The sequence below is a fragment of the Apis cerana genome, linkage group LG13, assembly GCF_029169275.1.
Source record: "Apis cerana isolate GH-2021 linkage group LG13, AcerK_1.0, whole genome shotgun sequence".
In the NCBI taxonomy this organism is placed as follows: domain Eukaryota; kingdom Metazoa; phylum Arthropoda; class Insecta; order Hymenoptera; family Apidae; genus Apis; species Apis cerana.
Genome location: NC_083864.1, coordinates 1,491,759 through 1,512,477, shown reverse-complemented (window position 1 = coordinate 1,512,477; position 20,719 = coordinate 1,491,759). Strand labels below are relative to the sequence as shown.

Here is a 20,719-nt window from a genome sequence, read left to right as displayed (position 1 = left end):
AAATAAAAAGTTATTTAAAAACACGCCAGCCGGATAATATTGGTGTCAGAAGCAAAATTTAGATAGATTCTTCTTTTAGGAATGGAATGTCCGCTGAGTTTCCACTAAATCTATTATAACGAATTTTTTTTTTTTTTTGAAAAAAAATTCGCTTCTTGTAGGATCGGTTCTTAATTTGCGAAGTTCCATTGAGAGACATTTCGCGGAATAGTAATAAGTTTTAGACTGAGGAAGAATTTAGCTGGAAAAGATATCTAGCAGAAGAAAATAGCAATAGAAAAAGCGGAAATTCAGATACTTGGCACTAGTAATGGTATTAGAATTGTTCATCTGAAAAAACAAATCCAAATCATGATTATTATGGATTGTTATCTTTCATTGTTAATAATAATTCTAGAATATGAGAAGAGCAGAAACACAATAAGACAGACAATAATTATTGTAAATAATGTATATAGAATAAATCGAATATTAATAATAAATAGTGAAAATTATGCATCTAGATGAACGATCGTTTCTAGTGTTTAATTTTTGGTTCACATTTCCAAATACAAGGCTCATGTCACTTGGATACGTGGCGCAATCTTCATATTTTAACTTTCGTTCTGGAAGAAATTCAAAATTCGAAACTGTGACACAATAAATTCGTGAGACATGGCAACTAAGATTACGACTTTGATTGCTTCATTAGACGATTTCCGGATGGAGCATATTAATTTTTCTTTCTACTGATTATTTGTTCAATTATTCAAATTTAATAATTGACTTCCATTTCAGTACAAAAAATTTGTCAAATTATGTTCTATTTCAAAATTATTATCAGCGGAAAAAAAATTGATTGCTGAAATTAAGAGATTGGTATACGTGATTTCTGCTGAAAATACAACACAAAGTAGTCACATTTCAAAAGATTAAAAGAAATCTTTTTATCTCGCGAATTTCATATCAATTAAGAAGTTTCCAAAAACTTTGCACTTATTACAAAAAATTTGTCAAGAATTTTTCATTGATTGACTGAAAACCTTTCCATCGATTTGATTAAGGATACAATATAAACTGTTGATCAATGATTATCAAAAGACATTTCAAGATTTAAAGACAAAATAAAATTAAAACTAAAACGATCTCCCGTTTTAGCGTTATGTTCAGAAGATGATAAAATTTATTGTGGATATGGATGTGTTAAGTTTTGCAATTCTCTCAAGTGTAAAAAGAATAAGAAAAGATCATCTTTTATTTCTTAAAAGAAAAATTAATTATTGCATAACTCGTAAAGAATTGTTAGCAGTGATAAAGTCAATAGAACATTTTATCTTTACAGAAAATTTCTAACTTACTTATAATTTATGTCTTTCAACAAATTCGATGAAACAACTAGCTCATAAATAAAACTCTCACAGATTATTTTGAAATTCAGCATCGAGAAAATAAACAATATCGATGCGCTATCAAAAAGATCTTACATAGAGACAAGAAATGTTTACGGAAAGAAGAAAAGAACGAATTCAAGAAAAAAGATCTTTTCTGTATTATTGACGAATTGTAAAATTTAGAAAAATTGGAAGCTCAAATAAAAGATGAAAAAATAGGATTTATTTTCGTCTGCCACAAAATACTATTGGAAAATGTGGGATTCCTTAAAGTTACAAAAAGAATTATTTCAAAAATGAAAATCGAAAAATGGCAAAAAGTTAGTTGTTGGCAGTATCTTAAAAGAAAATCTCAGAATTTTAATTTATGATTCGCCAACAACTAAAGTAAATAAAACATTAACGAAAATAATAATAATATTATTGAGTTTCTTGTTGACAAAATGTAAAAGATTAGTATCGACATTGTAATACTTGTCGAACAAAGAAAGGAATTCTAAAATATTAGAGCGTCATTATAAAAAATAGCGTTTGACGTATTGAATCCATTCTCAAAATTCCGAATCAGAAATCAATTTAATTGTAATCAATTATTTTACAAAATGATCTGAAATGATATAAATGCCAAAACAATAAACATCTACAATCGCCAAAATTTTCAAATTTTATGAATCGATACGAAATAGCAATTTAAAGACATTCCTATCAAAAATCTAATTTTAAATCAAAAATTTTCCAAGAATTAATGAAACTGTTTGGAGTCAAAAAGACAAGAACGACTGTACTGTATTCTTAACACGTTCACGCCGGTGCTGCTATTTGTGTTTCTCGCCATGGGACGACGCTCGTATTCATGATTTATTTCATCTAGCGGCGCTACTATTGCTTATTCAAATATTTATTTTATTAAGATAAGACATGCAAAACAAAACTTCGTGTCAGAATCTATATAAAACTCTTAAAACTCTATAAAAAAACTCGTTTTTTCATTCTGACCACACGTGATTAACATTTTTCCTTTTTTAATTTTTGCCCATATAAATATAATATAGATATATATAGATAACATGGATATGGAAATAAGTGATTCATCTGATGAATCTATAATTGAAAGTAGTAAAAATAAATTAAGATCAAAAATACTCTCAATCTTTTAAAACGAGGATTTTATTAATACAAAGAATGAACTGTTAAGTAATGAAGTGAATGAATATATCAGGGAGAAAGAAGATTTCGAATTTGATTTAGAAGAAGAGGATCATGATAAAGAATGGCAGCAAATAAAAGAAAGAAGTCCAATAATAAATTAGTATTCCGAAGAAGAGAAATTTTTAATTGAAAACATGTAAGAAATATTATAAAAGGTTACATATAAAAAAAGATAGAAAATTATGCCATGAAGAAAACTAAAAAAATAATGATGTATTGTAATGATTGTGATGTATTATAATGTGATCTGAAATGCTTTCAAAAATTACATAGAAATATATAAATATGTTAAGTTTATAATACTGAATTATTATGTTTTTATTATTAAATTTTTATTTTATAAGTTATATTTATAATATTAAAATGAAATAAAATAAATCCTACTTTTTTTAAATTAATTAAATTAAATTTTCATTATTTGAATTTTCAACTAACAATTTTTTCTAATTACTAAACGAATTATATTTTTATATGCACTGTCTGATGGAACATTTAAATGTGAACCATCGATGGTGCACGCCGACGTGAATATATTAATCAGAAAAACTGATAGAACATTCAATTAAAATACGTTATTATATTATTTGGCGATATTTGTTGAAAAAAATCAATCTGATGATCTGATGAATGAATTCCATTATTTCTCTTAGCTTACCATATGGTATGAATCAACACAAATCATCAGTTGTAATTTTGTATGATTAAAAGTTAGCTCATATATTTATACAGAAAAATTCCTTCAAATAAAGAAGAAGAAATAAGAAAAGGAAATAAAAAAAATTAAAAATCTCTTCGAAAATGAAAACATGACAAGACAATAATGTTTATGTTGAATTTGGTCAAACAGAGAAGATATAGCTGTGTTAACTATCTAAAGGAAAATGTCCAAAATGACATTATATAATTACAGATAAAATAAATAATATAATTTGTCGCATTCGACGAGAACAAGATGTAAAATCTTTCGCGTTAATCGATTTAGCGAAATATAAAATCTAAAAATGAAAAAAGAAAAAATTGGATTCACTAAATGCTTTTCATCTAAAAAGAAAATGCTTCTTCATAGAAGATTAGCGTATATGTTAAAGTAGGCTTCTCATTATCGGCAATTGATTTCTCTTTGATCGTGAAAGGAATGATGAAAATTCTTTTGCACGAGTTCTTCATAATATATAAAAGTTTAATAGCGAATCAAAAATTGTTCCATTGAAAAAATATACTGAAACTCAACTGATTTTAAGAGAAATAGTTAGATTTCTCTGATATAAGAGAAATCTCTTTGGTGAATCGGAAATGCATCTAGGGGAGGAATATCGAGATTTAGAATTCGCGCTAGAGAAGATTTCAAAAAAAGGACTAAAGGTAGATAATTTAAGAATCCGAATTTGATTTTTGGATTTAAGAAGCACAAGATATTTAGATGTTAGCATCTTGTTCAAGATTTTGACGTAGTTTTTCCTCGAAACGAAGAAATGTCAAGATATTCATTGTCTGAAGAAAGTCAAACATTTACAATATATACAATATATACAATATAACATTTATAATATATATTACATATATTACATTTCTTTTTCAAAAATATTCAATAACATAAAAGCAAACAAAACAATATAAAAGCAAATAGAAACAAATAGAAATTTAAATAAAGTTGCCGCTTTTTTTTAGAGAAATGATATCGATTTAATAGAATTATGTTCAGTTCAAGAACATTATATTGTTCAATAAAATTATTAATTTTGTAAATATTTATAAACAAATAAATTATTGTATTAATAAATAAATTATTGATACTATTGTAAAAATTATAAATAAAAACACATTACAAGTTTCTTATTTTCCCAGAAATTTCTAAAAAATTCTCGTAAAATTAGCAAATCAGTTTTCATAATAAAAATATATAGCAAATCTCATATAAACCAGATTAATTACAAAATTCATTCTATTGTTAGTGATAACAGCAATAATATCATAGGAATGTCGATATTCTAGAAATAGTAACTACAGATTTTATTATCGATAATTAAATTTCTCCAACTGATTGATGTAATATCTATTTTTCATAGTTATATCTATTGATTGTTCTTTGTTAAATCAATTTTTTAAACGTTAGAATAAAATTTTTATTGAAATTATTTTATTTGATAAATATTTCGATTTTATTATCTAAATTATCGAAAATATTATTATGTTTTGATCTTATCACATAATTTACAAATTCTGAAACAAAATATCAAGAACATGTACAAAAATTTTCAAATGTACATGTACAAATATTTAACACAAAAAATTTAGAAAATGCATTAAAAAAATAGACAAGAATTGATTCTTTATTGGTTTAAATTATTTCTTAAAAAAATTAATCAATATCGAAAAAATTAAAAGTTCTCAAAAATTGTCAAAATTAAATAAAGGATTATCAACAAAATATTAAAGTCTAAAAGTATTAAAATAAAAATAATTCAAAACATTTAAATCTTTAAAATTTTTTTATTACAGAATTTTAACTTGACTTTTTTTATTTTAAAAAATTTTAACTTTTTAAAACTTAATATAAATAAATTTTTATTTTTTACAAAATAAAATGAACTTAAATATAATTTAATGAAAATAATTTTATCTTTAATTTAAATTTTCAAAATATCTTCATAAGGAATTCAATCACTTCGTAAAGCATAAAAATGTAAAAGTTCAAATTTTATTTTAAAATTAATTTTCATTATATATAAACTTATATCACGAAAAACGATTCGAATTTTATATAGAAAAGAATACTATATCTTGATCGAATATCTTGAAAAAAGTCATGTATTTCTAAAACAAATAGAATAAAATGTTTTGAGTTCATTAAATAATATGTAAAATTCTCCAGAAATTTTTTGAAAAAATTATTTTCTCTGAAAAAATTAATTAATATAATTATATATTTTTATTATATATAAATTATTATATATAATTATTATAATATATTTATTATATAATATAATTATATATCTTGTTTAATATAGTAAAAAAAATCATATGAAGAAAACTGAATGCAAAATTTTATAAAAATCATAATATGGTTTTTAAATAATATAATGAAGTAATGAATTAATCATGATATTATTAGTATAAATTATAAATTATATGACGGCAAATAAAACAGAAAATTGAAAAAACAATAGTATTGAAAATAAGAGCCACGATTGATTATGAAATCACAATAATTTTTCGAATTTGGCTAACAAATTTCATTATTCAATAGTTTCAATGTTCTTAATAAGTTTCCGTTTTTTCTAATTTTTTAATAATTTACAAAGTCATATGATTTTGTATGGATATGATTTCTTATATTGTTCAAAAAATTTAAATATAATAGTTAAATATACTTAATAGATCATATTTGTACAATGTATGTGATCGACTATCAAATAAACGAACATAAAGATCTTAAAAATATTTCGACATGATCCCGTGAAAACACGTGATAATTTTAGTTTTAGAAAAATAATTAGTTTTAGAAAATTCGAATTTAATTAATAAATTATCAAAAAAATCAGTAAGAGAACATTATTATTCTCAGTTCACAAGTTTTTCTAAATTGCCATTAAATTATTATTGAATCATTATATATAGTATTTATATAAATAATTAAATAATCTTATATAATCTTAAATGATCTTTCAAGCATTAGTTTAAATATTTTTTTTTTACAATACAAAGCCACAATGATTTTACAATAAATGAAAAATATTTGAACATTTTAAAACAAAATTTAAAACTTTTTTAGGAAAAGTGACAAATACTATTAATATATAGATATACTTACAAATATTATTAATATAGATTAAAAAATCATACCAAATTTAATAAAAGATGCAGAAAAAATTCAAAAAAATGAAATGAAATATTAATATAATATAATTTAAAAAAAATTTTGTTTTAAATAATTTCTTACTTGTATTCAATTTTATAATAGAAAATATCATTAAAAAATATCATTCTTTTATTTAATATAATATTTTAAAGTCAATATATTCTTTTTATTGCATCATATAGTACTCACCAAAAAAAATAAAAGCCTCAAAGAAATTATGGGTTGCAAATTCCCATTCGTTTGGAAAATTATACTACAAGTTAACTTTAATACATTATCATTTAAATGAATATTTCTTAGAATATTATGTTATAATGTATGTATCTAATATGATATTTACATGTAAATTTTTTTTTTGTAAGTTTGACTTTCAATAACTTTCAAGTATATTTTGATAAATATCAATAATCATAGCAACTTTTGTTTTGTTGTGTAACACATTTCAGTTATACAAAAAGAAATAGAAAAAATTATTTGTATTATATTGTATTATAATCTTCATAATATATAATCTTTTTCTATCTTCATCTATCCATGAAATGTGTTTGGGAATTATTAATTCGAAATATATATATATTATAATTATTTAGTTAATAATGGACAAAAAAATTATAGAAATATTCTATACAGACAAATGTGATTTTCAACAATTTGATTAATTAAGATTTAGAATTTTTTATTAATTGTAAATATGAAAAGACAGATTTTACATTTAAGAAAAATAAGAATATAATTGTATTTATAATTTATCCTTGTTTGGGTCATATTAACAATGTCAAATTAATTTTTCGTATATGTGTTATTTGTAATGAAAGAAGTTCTCCAATGGTAAAATTATTTTTTGTAAATTTTATTATTGAATATTGAAAAAACTAAAACACAATCTACAATTTTTATTCATCAGAAATCATTTTATATATGATAGTATATCACATTAAATCGATCATTTTTATCACAAATATTTGAATATAAATTTCAAATTATTTCATTTTTAGCTTTTTTACTTTTCAAATCTAATATCTATAGAGATATATAAATTTTTTTTTTGAAGAAATCATATTGTTTATCGATTATAACAAATAATAATAAATATATTACAATCAAAATTATGCATTGAAAATGTTAATATGTAACAATGGTGACATCTATTAGAAGTTATTCATCTATAAGAAGGTGTCAATAGATGACGCTTATCGAAAACAATAACAATACTAATTGGATTGTTCTTGTTTTTCATGTTCAGTGCTGTAATAGCGTTCGATAGTTGCGATTAGTAATTTCTGTTCGTAATAAAGTTATACTTTATATTACTTTTATATAAATTTTTCTTCACTTCTCATAAAAAATATGCACAATCTATGCCTAATATTTACGAAAAAAATTCGCAATAATTTAAAAGAGAGATTAAAAAATTTTTTATGCATTTTATATTATAATGATGATCGAATCGAATCTGATTACCAAGCAAAATTACTAAGAAGTTACTAAAAATTAATAAATGTCGATGATTTTATTCTATGATAAAGAAATAAAAGACAGAAAAGATTAAAAATTATAACACTATTTTTCAAATTATTTGCAATGGTTTTAAAACTTTTGTTCCTTCTGGTAAGTATTATATAATGCAATAAAAAAATTTATTTTTAATTTTATCTTGAATTTTTTGATTAAAATTAATTTTGTAATAGTTTTTTTTATAAATCTCTACTGATTCAAAAATATGGAATACCATAACATTTTTTTATAATATACATATAAATTTTAGTTATATCTTTGAATTTAGTTATAAATTTTAATTATATAATTAATATACTTATATATACTATAGTATAATTGCATGTTACATATATATATATATATATATATATATATATTTAGTTCTTCATAATTTAATCATACATTAAAGTGCATAAATAATATATCATATAAATAACTTTTACATAATAAAACTAGACAAATTTTCAAGTATAATAATTTTTCAATGTATAAAATAATTCTATCCATAAAAGTATCCATAAAATTTTTACTTTTTGTAGATAGAATATTAACAGAAAAATAGCTGCTGTTTCTGATTTTATATTAAATTTAGAAAATTTAGAAAAAATTCAAATATTTTATAATAATTTATCTGTAAAGTGAAAAAATTTCTATTAAGTGTTAAAAAGATTTAAATCTACATATAATATATAATAATTATAAAACATTTATAAATATATATATATAAATTCTAATAGTTCCATATTATCAACTTTCGTGAGAAAAAATTTATTCCTATCACAAAAACAAAAAAATAACAGAATATCAAAAGATATGAATCAGTTTTTAAATTTAATATAAACAACCATAATAGCATGCAAAAAAGAAAATAAAGACTTAGCTGTTGTCTTAAAGGAAATAACAAAAACTTTAGAAAGACTAAAAAAAAATAGAAAATTATTTTTAATACTTTTAATAACAAAGAAGAACCAATTTCATTTTCATTAAATGAAATTTTAAGATTTTACAATAATAATTTAAGTAAACATTGATATATAAATATCAGATTAAAAAATAAAAGGAAAAATTGCGATTTATACTCAATGTATAATGATTTTTTTGAAATAAAAAATAATGTCAGACCATTTATAAGTGAAACTACTGTTAAATTTTCATTACAAAATCTTTTGCAAATTTATTATTATAAATAGAAATAATTTATAATATAATTTCAAATAGTAAAGATAATCAAAAGATAATAGAAATCAAAATAATTAGTTATAATTTTGATGATAATAATGGACATGCAATATTCAAATAAATATTTACAAGAATCGAGATTCAGTTTCAAATTGCTCTATTTTTTACACCATAGCAATTTCAACAGTTTTACACCATTTTCAACAATTTTCAAAATTATAATTAAAAATATAATTCTATAAATTAATAAATGATATTATAGTTAAATTTTATAGATTGTTTAGTTTAAAGTTATAATAAATTAAAGAAATGTACCTTTAAACAAAAAGAAAATATTGAAATCAAGAATTTAACAAAATTTAATTTGGCACTTTTGTAAGGACGTTTGTAACGATTTCTGTATGCTTTTACATTTTAAGTAATGTTAATAATAATAAAATTTTAAATATTTTAACAAATACATATTATGTTATTCTATTTGTGGAACAAACAAATTTTAAAAATTGATAATTTTTATTCACATGAATTTTTATCAAAAAATCATAATAAAGAAAATTTACAAGGTTTAATCTTTTTCTTGTATTAACAGTTCCTAGAATTATAATATATAATAATAATAAAATTCGCTATTAACAAAGTTCTATTTTAAATGATCAAGAATAAAAATCATATACTAATTAAAGTTTATATTATTATTGAATGAATATAGAATCTAATGAATGAATTCATTAGATTCTAAAAAAATTCTGTTAATTCGAATTTAAAAAGTTCAAGAGTTCTAATAGTTCAATTAGTAAAAACGTTTTCTTTATTCGAACTATTTAATAGTTCAAAAGTTTGAAAGTTTTTGATTTTTCTTTCCTTTTATTTCAATTTTATCAAATTCTCATTTAAAATCCCATCTATATTCATCTCACGAAATCATGGATCTTTGATGAAGCAGGATAAATCAATGACACTATAGATCTTCTGATTGAGCGATTGCCATTGAGCTTAAGGAAAATTCTTAGAATTAGACTCAAGGATTTAAATCATTAGAGAGTCCGTTATTTCCAGAAAATTGATAACGAATTTATTTGTAATAATTTTATTCAAGAATAATAGAATAATACTGATTGCCGTTGAGATTAGTATGGCTCAAAATATCGTCTCAAGTTACAAGACTAGTTCACACTCTAACTACACTGAAGCGTTTCTAAAAAATATACAATTTCAAAAATTTTCTGAATTCTTCTCTCAATAAATGATCTTCACGCAATATCATTCTTCTATCATCTTTTTAGTGTTTTAACATCATGAATGGATTTGTTTTTTCCAATATATATTCGTATATTTTAAAAAGAAATTTAAAATAAATAAGGAACAAATAAAACAAAACAAAAAAAAAATAAAAAATAGTTTTTCCAGAGTGATGCAAAACTATTTTAAAATTATTTTACAACTATTATTAACTAAAACTAACATTTAGAGATTCAGTATATTTTCTTTTTATATATCTAAATATAATGATATATATATATATAAAATATAAAACATAATATAACTATGAATATCAATTTTTAATATAGATTATATAATATAATATTTTATATTTTTATTTTTGTTATATATTCGAATTACTTTTCTTTTATGCAAAATTTCTTTTATTTCAATATTTTTAATTTCCATATTTTTATATTAAAAAATAAAATACACAATATTTTTTTATATAATTCTATAAGACAAGCATAATTATATATATATATATATATAATTAAAATATAATTATATATAATTAAAAATATTGTTATTATTATAAATGATATAATAAACCCATACAATAATTTATGAAGAAATGTCTCGTGGCTTTGATTGTATTGTTTATTTCAATTTCGCTCCTCTTCTACTTAGAAGATTTTCTAGATCATCGTGATAAGTAAAAAGAGAAATTAAAAAAGCAGGAGGAAAAATTAAAGAACGTAGAATTTTTCTTATTTTTTTGCTTCTTTTCTTATTTTGTTGCATTTGTTATATTCTAATTATATATAAATTTAAAATTATATATAAAATAATATTAATAATTTTGCAATTTTTGTATCTTTTTTTTTATTTTTGACTGTTTACTTGAAAAATATTTTATATCTGTATTTATTTCTTTTGTATTATATAAATAAATTTAAAATTCTTTTTTATGATACTATAATACTAACCAATTTTTTTTTAATTTTTCTGATTTTTCTCTTTGTACAATTTTGAATATATAGGATATTCCAAATATGACATCAAAAATGACATAAATTTGAAATTCCTGAAGTAATTTCAAGCAACTTTTTTCTTTGCATAAATTAAAATTTATTATGTCTTTTTAATCACAAAGAGATTAAATATATATAATATAGGCTAGTCGAGCCGCAACAGTAGTGACGTGCTGTCAATGTATAAATAACTTCACCAATAAACATCGTAAAAAGTACGTTGAATATAAAATATAATATGAATATAAATATTTTTTTATAAAAAATTATAATATAATATTATATTATATATAATCGAATTATATGAAAAAAAGGATAATATTCCATACTTTTTTTGATATATTGCTTGGATTTGTTCGTAGTTGATCACCAACATATAGCCAATGTCGTTTTACGATTCAATTACGCGCTTCGTTATTAACCAGTATTTCTTTTAATAATTCATTAACAAAAAAATTATAAATCAAATTGGACAATATATTATTACATAAAGATAATTTTTTTCGTAAAAAAATTACTTTTTATTTACATATTATATATATATATATATATAAATCGTAACTTTTACCAAATTAAATTTTCTACATTAATTTTTTGACGATTGTCTCTAAAATTTAGATTAAAGAAAAAAACAAATTTTTATTGCTAATAATTTAAAAAAATATCATTATGATATTAATTATGATGTTAGATATCATTATATATATATATGAATGAAATATCTTGATTATCACTTGAAAACTTTTAACAAGTTGATTTTGAAAAGTAAATTTTATATTTTAGTAATATAATTTTTATCTATATTTTTTTATATTTACAATATATAGTACTTATATTTATTTTATCTATATTTTTTGTATGTCTTTTAATGTTTTATTTGATGAAATAAATCATATATTTTTTTTAAATATCTTGTTACTGAAGAAATATTTATTATTATTATTTACATTTAGGATATTATATTCATATATAAATGTCATTATAAAAAATGTACTTAAAAAATTATATGATAAATTCCCGATATTTTTGCTTCAATTCAACGTTTCTAATTATAAAATCATTATAAATTATTTTATGACAAAATGGAATTATCCAAATTATATTGAAAAGGATGGAATATATATCATGTATAGCATGTTTATAAAATAATAATTTTATACTCTAATTTATACTCTAATTTTATACTTATAATATGTAAATTTAATTATTTTATATTATTATAAAAATTATATACTTTTTCATGTCGTTACCTTTCATTGATGTTAAATACAAATTTATTATAATCGATGAAAAAAAGAATAGAGTGATAATATCAATCATGAAACGAAACAGTTTTCACTTCTAAACTAAAACTACTTCCTAGAATCAACATAATAATAATACACGTAGGAAACAATTGATATGCTTCCAAGAAAGCGTTTAGTAGAAAAAAAAATGTAAATAATGTTTTGGATAAGTAAGTGTTCGTGAATAATAACTTTGGATAGTTTATTTCTAATAAACGTAATAATTACATCAGTATATAATGCAAAACATTATTTTAATATCATGTATTAATTATTGATTATCATATATTAATAAAAATGTAATAGTATAAATATAAATCTTGTGTTATTCTTAAAATGATACGTTTGAATTGCAGAATTTTTTCAAAAAAAAAAAAAGATCTGATCAATCATCGAAATCATTGATGAATCAAGCGATAGAACAAAAAAGAAGAAAAATGACGAAGTTTTCAAATGCAAAGAAAGATGATCAGATACAGAATGAAATATTCGCCGCTCAAATGAAATTACAGTCTTTGGAAAAAAGAAATGCTTCAGTATTACTGAAAAAAAATCATTCGTTCTCCCAAATGAGCTTAGAAAATATAAAGCTACTTATTCAACATTAAATAGAAAAATTATCACCACTAAAAAAACTCTATATATATATATATATATATATATATATATTTGTTGAAGCTGGCCTTTCGAAATATCAATATTTATTTATCAGAAATTATAAAGAAATTATACTTAATTAAAAAAATTAAAAAAAAATATTATTAATTAAATAAATTATAAAGAACTATACTATGCTTCAATACATTATAAAAGAGAAAATGAATTGTTACTCAAGTTATTAATTACTGAGAAAAATAATCGTATGCATCGAAATAAATCTCAGACTTATTAAATCATACCATTATATGTTTATTAACTTGTTTGGAATATATTTTGACAATTTTAAACGAAGATAATTGTAAATCATTAAACTTCGATATCGAAATGGGATTGTGATAGATACGACAAAGCTATTATAAGCAAATGTTTGAAAATGATCGATTTTGACGAATATATCTTTCAATATTTATTTGTTCTTCTTCAATTAAATTATTTGTCAAATAATAAGATGGTTCTATAGCAAAATCCAAATTGATTATGATATTTCCATTCCAATTATATATAAAAAAAATAACTGATATAATTAAAAATGAAATCGATTATATATGTAGTAAAATAAATTCATTAAAATAAAATTATAGAAAAATAATTTTATAATCGAACATAAAATGATGTTAATAATAACTAATGGTAAAATATATAATATCATTATGAATATTTTATTCACAAGAAAATGGATTATATTTGTGGAATAATATCAACAAATTTCAATAATTTAACAGTAGAGATTTCAATAATTTAAAAGTAGAAATAATAGATAAATATCTAAATAAACTCAATTTCGGCTTCTATTTTATGCACAAGAATTTGATTATTTAAAATTATGTTTTATTTATAAATATTTAAAAAAATATCTTTAAAAATGGATAATAAAAAAGACAGAAAGAAATATTAAAGAAAAAGAAATTATCGAAGCCTATAAATTTTAAATAAAGTTTAAAAAAAATTTTAAAGTAAAATGAATTTACTCATATAAACATAAAAAATTTTATCATTAGAAACTTCTTATGATATTAATGAAGAAAAAGAAATATTTGATTCGAAACAATTTTCGAATAAAGATTCATCAAATACCATTTTAGATTTCAATTTTTAAAAATTGAAAATACTTGTTAGTATTTTTTTGTTAATTATTATTAAATTTATTATATATTTTATTATATATAATTATATAAAATATAATTATATAATTATATAAAATATATAATAATAATAAATTATTATTAATCTTTGTTTAAGAAATATTTTTAAAAAGTTATTTTAGATATTATTTGAAAAAAATTTAAATATTTTTAAATAGTTATTAAGATAATATTATCAGAAATAAACTCGAAATATTCAACATTATCTACAATTTATCTCGTTCTTTAAAAGCATAGGTGAATTAACTAACTCGAAGGTTAAGAATCGCATTAATGATCGTATATATAATTATATATTTATATATAATTTTAAATTTATTATCATGTAATACATAAATATTATTATTATTACATATTATTGTATGATATTATCATATTTTATCGAAAAATATCGATATGAAACTGTTTTTAATTTTAACCAATTAAATGGGCTAATTGGACTACTATATGTAATGTTATAAATAAATTTTAATTTTGTTACAAACTATAAAATTGTTTTGAATATTTCTTTTTATACATATATATCATATTAGATTAATTATACATCACTTCTAGATTGATTACATTGAAATTCTATATATATATTTTTTTTTTACTTTGAGTTATTAAACATTAATTTTTTGAATTTATTTTCTGTTAATTTATTTTCTGAAGTAATTGTACGTTCGATAAAATTATTATTTCTAAAGAAAAAACTATTTCCTCAAACCGACATAATAATATATGTAGTTATAGATGACGAAATTTTTAGATTTAACAATCATTTAATGTAATAATCAAAAAATATAGTAATAAATAATTAATAATGTTAATAACATTTATGTAGAATAAGGAGAATTTCAGAAAATGCATTATTTCTTGTATCAACAATTTAAAATATTGAGCTATTGCATCATCTCTTTAAAATAATAGATTCACTTATTATTGCATGTTTACATAACTTATTATGCGACGAATATCTTCAAAATAAAATTTTTGAACATTTTTAAAAATCAATGCGAAAGTATTTTTAATAGTATGATATTTTAATACTATTAAAACAAGAAAATTCGGAAATGAAGAATTTGAAATTTTAAAATACATCATAAATTTGAACATTATATTAACTTTTGCAATTATATTAATAAGATTTATATCATGACTTGAAAATTAAATTATAACGAGAAATTGATAACAATAAATAATATAATAGTATAAATTACAAAAAAATAAATAATATAAATCGTAAAAAATACATCATCAAATATATTATAAAAATTATATTATAATTTAAAATTTTCTTTTGTATTATTAAAAATTATATTATATATTATATTATAAAAAATATATTATATAAATTATATTATATATGAACACAATTAAGTAATAATACTTGATTTTATTTTATATTTTCATCCACTATGCATGTATGTCACAACTATGAATCAGATTATGAAATGATGATTATGAAATGAAATTCCAAATTCAAAAATTTCCAACCTGATTTACAATTGTATATTACTACCTATCCACATGTTTTTTATAAATATAACTTTTGGAATATTTATTACTGCTCATACAATACAGAATGATTATTCGCGATTAACATTTAAGTTTTTATTCAAAAATAATATATATATTTTATATTGTTTTTGATAATTGATGATATATTAAAATAATTCAATTTAATCAAATTTTTAAAGTACGATTTACTATACGCATGTGTATGATTATATCTAATATATATTACATATTTCAATTGACCAATTTAGCTGGCTAAAAATTAATTTGAAAAAATTTATCTAAATTAAAAAATTTTAATTATCCAAAATAGCTAAATATGTGAAGAACATTGTTTTATTATTTTTTTGCTATATCATTTTTGAAAACCGCCTTCCAATGCCATTATTTCTTTAACAATTTGCATTTTCATAGAAAATGATGATTGAAGGAAAATTCAAAAACATCAATCTTTCAGATCAGATAGAATTCAAAAACAGTACAGTTCACATCAAAGTAATTAGAATTAGATCAGCAATCAGTAGTCAATCAGTCACAAGTAATTAGAGTAAAACAATATTTGTTCATTCCAAGCTCATAATACAAACAATTGTATCATTCTACAATTGTAAATGATATTTCATATAAATAGCATCACTACATTTTTACAATATTCAAAGTCATTAAGTTCAGATTTTAATATAATTTAAAATTTTTAATAATGTATAATAAAAAAGTATATAAAAATTTAGTATTAATGTTTTCTAGTTCTATTTATTTTGTGTCTTATTATTAATATAAATACTTTTCACTATGTATTTGTCTAAACAAATAACCGATATGATCCAAATTTATGGAAAAGCAGACGAAAACCGTTAGAAAGCTAAAAAGATATATGCACAAAGATTTATTTCTTGTAAAATATCTAATAAGAAGATATTCTAAAGAATAATTTAACATTTACGAATGGAACCTTCATGAAGAATACCATTAATAACAGAAAGTCGAAAACTTCTACTACAGAAAAAATAGTGCTTCGGAAAGTAGAAGAAAATCCTAATTCTAATACGAGAGAAATAGCAAGGAAATCACCATTTTTATATAAGAAATATTAAAGGAAATTGGATTACATCTTTATCATTGATAGAAATGTTATTTTACATAATCATGTAAACGAAAAGATAAATCATTGCCATTCATGCATACTGCATTTCAAATAAAAACAATATATACAGGATCTACTTTTCATCGCTGATTTCCATCATTGATACCATTCTTCAAATGACTTTAGATACAGAAATTTTCATAGATAAAGATCTGAAGATCAATGTGGTTAATTTATTGGATTTCTATAATCAATACATCTTTTAATTTAAAATCTTTCTCGTTACAGCAAAAATATACCAATGTCTTGTAGTAACAAACAAAACAAATTAATAGTATATGAATAAAAAAACAATGTAAGAAATCATTCGAGAAATTCTAGAACGATAAATTTATTGACAAAAATGTTTTAACAACAGCGATACATAATTTCGATGCTTTCTTTTTCATAACTTTTATTAAAATCATTTTAATATATTTTCTAGTATATATTCTAGTACGAATTAATTTCTTAATATTACTAGATGATGATATTTAAAGAAAATAAATTCTTATCTATTTGTTGCGCAAAAATAAGATAGTAACAAAAGCAAGTAATATGATGTATGATATGATGTATGAATGTAAAACTATACTGTATATATAGAGAACGGAGATGTGTGCATTTTGTCTCTTTATAGAGATACAAAATAAGAACAAATGATAATAAGAAAAATTCACAGTAGGAAGGCATCATAACCAATATAAAACAGCAGTATTAGAAATGACAATATCGATTTAACAGATTTATATTCTGAATATATAACTGAATATATAAAATGAAACATATTATTCTATTTTTTAATATAAATATTATATTATTAATTAATTATTTTTGTACAAATATTTGTAAATTAATTATTTTAACTATTATAAAAATTAAAAATTATAAATAAAAAAATATGAAAGAATCTAATTAATACAGCAAATATTTAAAAGCGATTAATATATCGCTAATATTTTTTACTATTGTAATATTTGACGAATGATTTTGTTACAGCAACTTAACTTCTGACTTTTTTTTCATGCAGTATCACGTTTTATAAAAGTTTGTATTTATAATAAAAGAAGAATTGGTTCCGCCTTCATATTTTTTATTTTTAAAATAATTTTATCGCGATGTGATCAAATAAATAATATAATATAATATATTATTTATATAATATATTATTTATATAAAAAAAAATATAATATAATATATATTCTAAATGATATTAATACACAAATTGTATCGAAATAAATTTTTCAAAATTTGTTAAACCACATTATCATACTTGTTTTAAATATTAAATATTGTTTGACAACTATATTAAATCAAAATGATTATAAATTAATTTTAATATCAAAATGAAATTATGATTATTATTATTATTTGTTCTTCTTCAATTAAATTAAGTTTCATAAAATAAAACGTTTCTGTGAAAAAAGTTATAAAATCTAACGTCTCTTCATCGATATTATCGTGCAATTAGAATTAAATTTATAAAAGAGAAAATTAATATAATTAAAAGTATTGAATCTATAATATATAAAAATGGAATTCACATTTTTTCCGGATGAATGGAGTTACATTGGGCATAATCACTATTTTCATTTTACATTTTTTTTTTCAGTTTTGCATCATTCTATTGCATCATTCTGCGATGAAATGATAGTGAATTCACTGTAGTATAATATAAATATCGACATGATCCACATATATAAAGCAATTTATTCTTATTTCTTTTTTGTATTATATATATCTTATCTTTCTACATATTTTTTTATTATAATCCACAATTTATTCCGTATTAAAAAATGAAATTGATTATATATGAATGCAATAAATTCATTAATATCCCACAAAAATAATATAGAAAAAGAATTTTATTACTGAGCATAAAATGATGTTAACAATAATTGATAGTATGTGATGTTATTACGAACACTAACTACAAGAAAACATTATATTTGTAGAGCAATATTAAAGGATTTCAACGATTTATAAAAATAAAGATGATGATTATAGATTTAAATGAATTCGAAAATTGTCCACTTACATGCAAGAATACGATTATTTGAAAGTATGCTTCATTTATCTTATAAAATACTTATTTATAAATTATGAAAAAATGGACTATAAAAAAATAAATGAACAAAAAAAAAGTATTGAAATCTGCAAATTAGAAATCTAAAAAAAATTCAGAAATAAAGAAAATTTACTTATTGATATCTGATAAAACGGAAATGGAAACATCAAGAAGGAAAAAACTAAAAAAATTTTTGTCATTTCTGATTTATTAAAATAATAGAATAAGAATAAAATATATATTATTCTTATTCTATATATCGTTCTTATATATCGTTTAAAAGATTTTTAAAACAATATTGAATGACTATAAAATAAATATAGAAAGAATATTCGAAAAATATATATTAAACATTAAAAAATTATGTGTTATATAATAATAATAAATTTATATTATATATTAATTATTATATACTATATAATATAATAAATTATTATTATTATTATATATTATTATTATTAATTATAATAATTATAATTACTATTAATATTAAATATTATAAATTTATATTCGTAATTGGTATCCAATTATGCAAAATTTTAATACATAATTCTATTATATTAGATCATTAATTTAATTAATTAATTTCTATTAATTAATTAATAATTACATTGAAAGAAATGATTGAAGCTTGCAATAAATATCTTTATTTCAGCAAAATTCAAAAAAATTTTATAAAGAAACAATCTAGAAACAATTAACAGATTATTTTTAACTTGATAACGTGATGCAAAACCCGAAAAAAAAACAAAGTAACTATTTATAAAGAAAAATATAAGAAACTTCTTATTAAAGAATTATCTGATTCGAAATAATTTCGGAATTTTTCAGATGAAAATTCTAATTTGTGAAATACCATTTCTAGTTTTTAAAAATTGAAATTGCTCATAAATATTTTTTAATTTAATAACTATCATTCTTGATTTTAAAAAAATATAAAGAAAAAATATTGAAAAAATATTAAAAAACATTTAAAAAATATTTTTAAAAAATTATTTTACGTATTATTTGGAAAAATTAAATACTTGGCCAACCATTATCAATGTTATTAAAACAATATCATCAACAATAACAATACAAACGAAATATTTAACATTATCTGCAATTTATCTCGTCTCTTATAGATCAAATGGAATAGTTCAAGGTGTAAGATAGTACTGTATTGATGATCAACTAATTATATATTTATAATAAATATATATAATTTATATTTATAAATTTATTATTATATATTATATATTTAATTATTATTATATATTATTATATAATATCGTCAATTATACATTGTCAAATAAAATCTGATATCAATAATGAAATACAAACGAATATAAATGAAAATGAAAATAATAATATAAAATAGTCGTAATATATTATATATTTATCATAAAAATCATATAATATCATATAAAAATCAATATTCTATTCATAAAAAATAAAGAATTTCTGAAATTGAAAAGTATTGTCTTTTAATATATATATATATATATATATATATATATATATATATATATATATATATATATATATATATATATATATATATATGTATAATATATAATCATCAAAAAAGAAATGCAAAAAACTGCATTTTT

At 19.8% G+C, this 20,719-nt stretch overlaps 2 protein-coding genes across 5 annotated transcripts in view; one reads left to right on the top strand and one right to left on the bottom strand.

The window, feature by feature from the left end:
- The window catches only part of LOC114577416 (uncharacterized), a 285,863-nt gene that overhangs the window by 257,849 nt on the left and 7,295 nt on the right, over positions 1-20,719 (bottom strand). The gene's annotated exons all lie outside the window — the stretch shown is intronic.
- Positions 11,062-20,719, top strand: part of LOC107996946 (prominin-1-A) — a 137,554-nt gene continuing 127,896 nt past the window's right edge. Inside the window, exon 1 of the mRNA XM_062083460.1 lies at positions 11,062-11,563. The gene's annotated coding sequence lies outside the window, so the exon portion shown is untranslated. The remainder of the gene's footprint in view (positions 11,564-20,719) is intronic.